The sequence below is a fragment of the Rattus rattus genome, chromosome 1 (assembly GCF_011064425.1).
Source record: "Rattus rattus isolate New Zealand chromosome 1, Rrattus_CSIRO_v1, whole genome shotgun sequence".
Taxonomy (NCBI): domain Eukaryota; kingdom Metazoa; phylum Chordata; class Mammalia; order Rodentia; family Muridae; genus Rattus; species Rattus rattus.
The window spans coordinates 206,524,435-206,530,072 of NC_046154.1; the positions used below are offsets into that span (position 1 = coordinate 206,524,435).

At 40.8% G+C, this 5,638-nt stretch overlaps 1 pseudogene; it reads left to right on the forward strand.

Moving 5' to 3' along the window:
• Window positions 1–4,932: 4,932 nt before the first annotated feature.
• LOC116890048 lies at window positions 4,933–5,418 on the forward strand (annotated as a pseudogene).
• Window positions 5,419–5,638: the final 220 nt, after the last annotated feature.

The window sequence follows — 5,638 nt, forward strand, 5'->3', positions numbered from 1 at the left end:
TATATATACAGCCAACCAATTAGACAAGATGGATGAAGCAAAGAAGTGCAGAAGTGTAGATCGCTACTGAGAGACACAGCCAGAATACAGCAAATACAGAGGCGAATGGCAGCAGCAAACCACTGAACTGAGAATAGGACCCCCGTTGAAGGAATAAGAGAAAGAACTGGAAGAGCTTGAAGGGGCTCTTAGACCCCATATGTACAACAATGCCAAGCAACCAGAGCTTCAAGGACTAAGCCACTAAAAAGACTATACATGGACTGACCCTGGACTCTGACCTCATAGGTAGCAATGAATATCCTAGTAAGAGCACCAGTGGAAGGGGAAGCCCTGGGTACTGCTAAGACTGAACCCCCAGTGAACTAGATTTTTGGGGGGAGGGTGGCAAGGGGGGAAGGATGGGGAGGGGAACATCCATAAAGAAGGGGAGGGGGAAGGGGATGTTTGCCCGAAACCGGAAAGGAATAACACTTAAATGTATATAAGAAATACTCAAGTTAATAAAAAAAAAGACTGGATGGGGAACCGATACAACTTTGTTTTCAATAGTCACCACCTTGAACTGAGCACATCCTTCCCAGTGTGCCTATATTAAGTTTGACTGTAAAACTTAAGGAAGTCTAGCTTTTCTCCAGCATCCTGAACATTTTTTACAGTCAGATTTGTTTGAAATCTTTCTTCTTCTACATGTGGAGTGGAAGTCATGGTGGTATGAGCAGTTTCTACGAGGCTGTTAATCATGTCATTTTAATATTTGACAACTACGATCCATTTGTTAACCTCTCTTGGTGTTTCTTAAGCAATCATATATTGGAATGAAATTTCCAATGTGTTGGTAAGACTTTTTTTTTTTTTTTTTGAGTGACCAGGATCTTAAGGATGATGCCCTTGCAAGTGGGATTAGTGCTTGTATAGGAGGCCCCAGAGAACTTGTTTGCACCTCACCACAGGAGGATGGTATAAGAAAGCACTAATAATGCAGACCAGGTCCTCAAAGACACTAGGTGTGCTGGCCTTTGTTGCTTATAAATTACTCAGTCTGAGCTATTTTGTTATAGCAGCCAAAATAAACAAAGAAATTTGGTTACTCTGTATGCTTTAAGTATTTAAAACAAGACCTTAAAAATGAAGGTCATGAGTGTTTGTTGGTTGTATGACGGCGAGATTTCTTTGAGAAGAAAATTGGCAATATCTATCAAAATAAAAACTGAATGGTCCCATCCCTAAGACTGTACTTTATGTTTGCATGTACACCTATGTGAATTACATATTTAATTGCACATTACACATTTGAGTTATTCAAGACATTTATTAGTGTAATATTAAAAGACTGAAAGTATCCCCCCCCAAAAAAAAATTCTGGCAAACCGAATCCAAGAGCACATCAAAACAATCATCCACCATGATCAAGTAGGCTTCATCCCAGGCATGCAGGGATGGTTTAATATACAGAAAACCATCAACGTGATCCATTATATGAACAAACTGAAAGCACAAAACCACGTGATCATTTCATTAGATGCTGAGAAAACATTTGACAAAATCCAACACCCCTTCATGATAAAAGTCCTGGAAAGAATAGGAATTCAAAGCCCATACCTAAACATAGTAAAAGCCATATACAGCAAACCAGTCGCTAACATTAAACTAAATGGAGAGAAACTTGAAGCAATCCCACTAAAATCAGGGACTAGACAAGGCTGCCCACTCTCTTCCTACTTATTCAATATAGTTCTTGAAGTTCTAGCCAGAGCAATCAGACAACAAAAGGAGATCAAGGGGATACAGATTGGAAAAGAGGAAGTCAGAATATCACTATTTGCAGATGATATGATAGTATATTTAAGCGATCCCAAAAGTTCCACCAGAGAACTACTAAACCTGATAAACACCTTCAGCAAAGTGGCTGGGTATAAAATTAACTCAAATAAATCAGTAGCCTTCCTTTACACAAAAGAGAAACAAGCCGAGAAAGAAATTATGGAAACGACACCCTTTATAATAGTCCCAATAGCCGTTTTGTCCTAACAACGGTGTCCTTTGCCTTACAGAAGCTTTGCAGTTTTATGAGATCCCATTTGTCGATTCTTGATCTTACAGCATAAGCCATTGGTGTTTCGTTCAGGACATGGGCTTTCTTTAAATATCACTTGTAAAACGTTTCCCAATATAAGCGATATGAAAATGAGATAAAACCATGTGCTCCAGAACTGAAAAAAGGTCATATATTTCTAAATTATGATATTATATACATTTATAATCATACATATACAAAACTGAATGTTCTAAAGGGTTGAAAATTTATAAGCAAATATTCAAATGCTTTCTAATTGGATCCAACAGGACCACTACAGATAGTCCACATGGAAGACCAGTGGCATAGGCAAATGTCCTTAGCGGGCTCTAAAGAAACAAGGTGCTTCTCTTAGCTGTGCCTTTGTGGCTGTGCATAAGTCGAAGAACATTCCAGATTAAAAAAGTTGCCAAAGCACATAAGCAAGAAGAATTGTCTCTGACGTTGAGAGATGATGAATAAACCTTGGGGCTGGAACTAACTCAACTTCTGAGCCTCGTTCCTAGGGCCAAGGAGAAGAGTAAGGATGGTCAGGGGAGGAAGCTTCCCTGGGGAAGAGGATATATAACAAAGCACAAACAGAGGTCATCCAAATGGAGCTGGCATACAAAGAAAGGAAATTACAGCTGGGAGTTGTGCTTAATGTCAATGTGAACAAAGAACAACAAAAGGAGATTTTCACAGGTTCTAGATTAGGGCAGTTTTATAACCCAGGTGAGGTATGATCCTGGTCAAGGAGTCAGAGTCAGGTTCTCTCAGTGAAAAGTGTCAGGGTGCCTGAAATTTCTCTTTTGGAAATTAATCCCCCCAGGTAAGAGACAGCCCAATCAAGATGCAGTGACCCCTCAATAGATGCTACAGATGCCTTTGCTCCTTGTGAGAGACCTGGTGAAAGGAAAGCACTGTCTAAATATAGTGAGGAGAGCTGGGCTCAGGTTAGGGAGGAGGTAGCCTGCCTCTGTAATTCCGGAACTGAGGACAGGAGCAGAAGCAAACGTATGACGAGCTCAGGGTCATCCCTGCAGTGTATCAACTTTGACACCAGGTTGAGAAACACAGACGCCATCTTTCAAACACAAATGCATATAAGGAAAGCTTGACATAGGATGGACCCACGAGGAGAGCCATTGCCCTAACAGGAAGTTTCTAGGTCTACTCAAGTGGTCTCTATATTTACAGCTCCAGAGAGGCTCAAGGTTCATTTTTCACTGACTTCTCCCCTGCTACTACTTTTTTTAAATCTATGTCACTCTGGCTTTACTCACAAAGGTGGTTTCTAAAAAGAGAAAAATAAGGCAGCTCAGAAAGTTTTTTTTTTTTTTTTGCATTTTTTTTGCATTTTTTTCTTTTGGAGACAGGGTCATGTTATGAAGCCAAGTTGCCCTGAACATACTATGTCCCTAAATTAACCATAAATTCACGCTTCTACTCTGAGTGCTGATTACATGAATTACCAGGCCAGGCTCCATTACAGTACTTTGAATGTGTAAAAACAAAAAAATAAATCATAAGAGGAAAAAATGAATAGAACTGAATATATATTCCCCCACCAACCCACGGATGCCTGACACCATTCATAGTACCAAGTCTGAAACTTGTAAATACTATGTTTTTTCCCTGAGGTAAAGTTTAGTTTCTAAGTGATATATAATGAGATATTAACAATAATAACTAACAATCAAAGAGAGCAAGTATAGAATATATTTGACACAAAAGAGTTTTTTTTAACTTAATGAATTGTTTACTTTTAGAATTTGCCATTTAATATAATGAAATCAGTGTTGATCACAAGCAGCTAAAACCACAGAGAATGCAACTGTCAATTAAAGGAAACCATTGTAGACAACAGGCTGGTCTAGAACGTGAAGATGAGGGTGGCCTTAAACTCACAATGATCCTTCTTTCAAGTGTTGGTATTATAGATAGTTTTCAAATTCTGCAAGAAAAGGAAAGATAAAGATTCCAAAGATTCTTCAAAATAAAGATTCAAAGAGGAACTCAAGATTCAGTTTTTTGATTCAGTCCCAAAGTAAATAAAGCAAAGCTGCTATTATTGCTGTATAAAAACCCGAGGGACTCAGAGAGAAAAGTCCAAAGACTGTGCAAACGTAAGCAAAACCAGTGAAACGGCACTGTCACTGGGGAGAGACTCTAGTGAGGCACAGTGGCTGTGGGTTCGTTAGGTTAGCCCTAACTGCTGCGTCAGAGCCTGGTTCTCCTCTGCTTTAAATATTTATTGTGTGATTGATCAAACCCATTGATTAATGGGAAGAGAAGACAATGTTGAATGTTGAGGCATTCAAAACAATGAAAATTAAGAACTTACAAAATTTAATTATATTTTAATTTAATTATTTTTTTGTAGCTGGGAAGAGATTCGCTTATGCCATTGTGTATGTGGAGGTCATAGGTGTGGATTCTCTCATTCCACTGTGTAGGTACTGGGGATTGGACTCTAGTTACCAGCTTTGTTGGCAGACACCATCACCAACTGAGCCATCTTGCTTTCCCCCAAATTAAGTATTTTTGTCCAACATTTTAACAAAGACTTTAAAAGGAGTCATGTCTGATGAGTTTTGTATTATAGAGAATGGACTGTCAATTACAGATTGAATTACTGTGACACAATAGGAAAGCACTTGGTAGACAAGATTAACCTTGATCTGACGGAGACGGTCATGGTGGCCTCTTGTACCTTCCTTCCTTAAAGGAGAGAGAAGTAGCCCAACAATTAACTTTGCCTAATGAAGAAACATGCCTCTGTTTTGTAAGCTACTGAAATATTACCATCACTTGTTACTTTAGAATTCTAGTCCATGGTAGGAACTGAAGTCGACCCGGACGACCAGGCCAGTGACCCGCCACTGGACATGGCCTTCCTAGCCCGGTGCTTTGGGGGCCAGGCCTGAAGATCGGTGATCCTGTTGAGTGGCAGGCATCTCCAGTCCAGGGTCTGGATGGGACTCCCGGATGCCTGGCCCCTCTCCCTGCAGCAGGTCCGAGGCCGCACACGCGGAAACGAGTATCAGCCGAGCAACATCAAGCGCAAGCACAAGCACGGCTGGGTCCGCCGGCTGAGCACGCCTGCTGCCCTGCAGGTCATCCTCCGCCGCATGCTGAAGGGCCGCAAGTCCCTGAGCCATTGAGGAGCGCCATGCCGCTGTAAATCGACTCAGACGCTGGTCGAGTTGCCCGAGGGCGAGAAGTTGGGGCAAGTTGAAAGTGGGGACCTGTCCTTTCGTAGGTTTTTAGACGAATCCCCGTTCCTCTGCTCACCGACCACCAGCACCTGCGATATCTCGTCCGTTTCTGTAAATATATTTGAAGGTATCTTTGCAAGACAGGCCCAACGTTTCCAGCCATTCCAAAGTATTACCGACTTGCTCATAAATATTCACGTTTCTTGGAAAAAAAAAAGAATTCTAGTCCATTCTGATTAATGAACTCATTTAATTATTTTAGTGAATCTCTCCCACCTATTACAAAGCAGGCTCAGGTTACAAGTAGGAAGAAAATAATCTGACTCATGGAGAAGATATTTGTAGATGAAGCTGTGTGTGG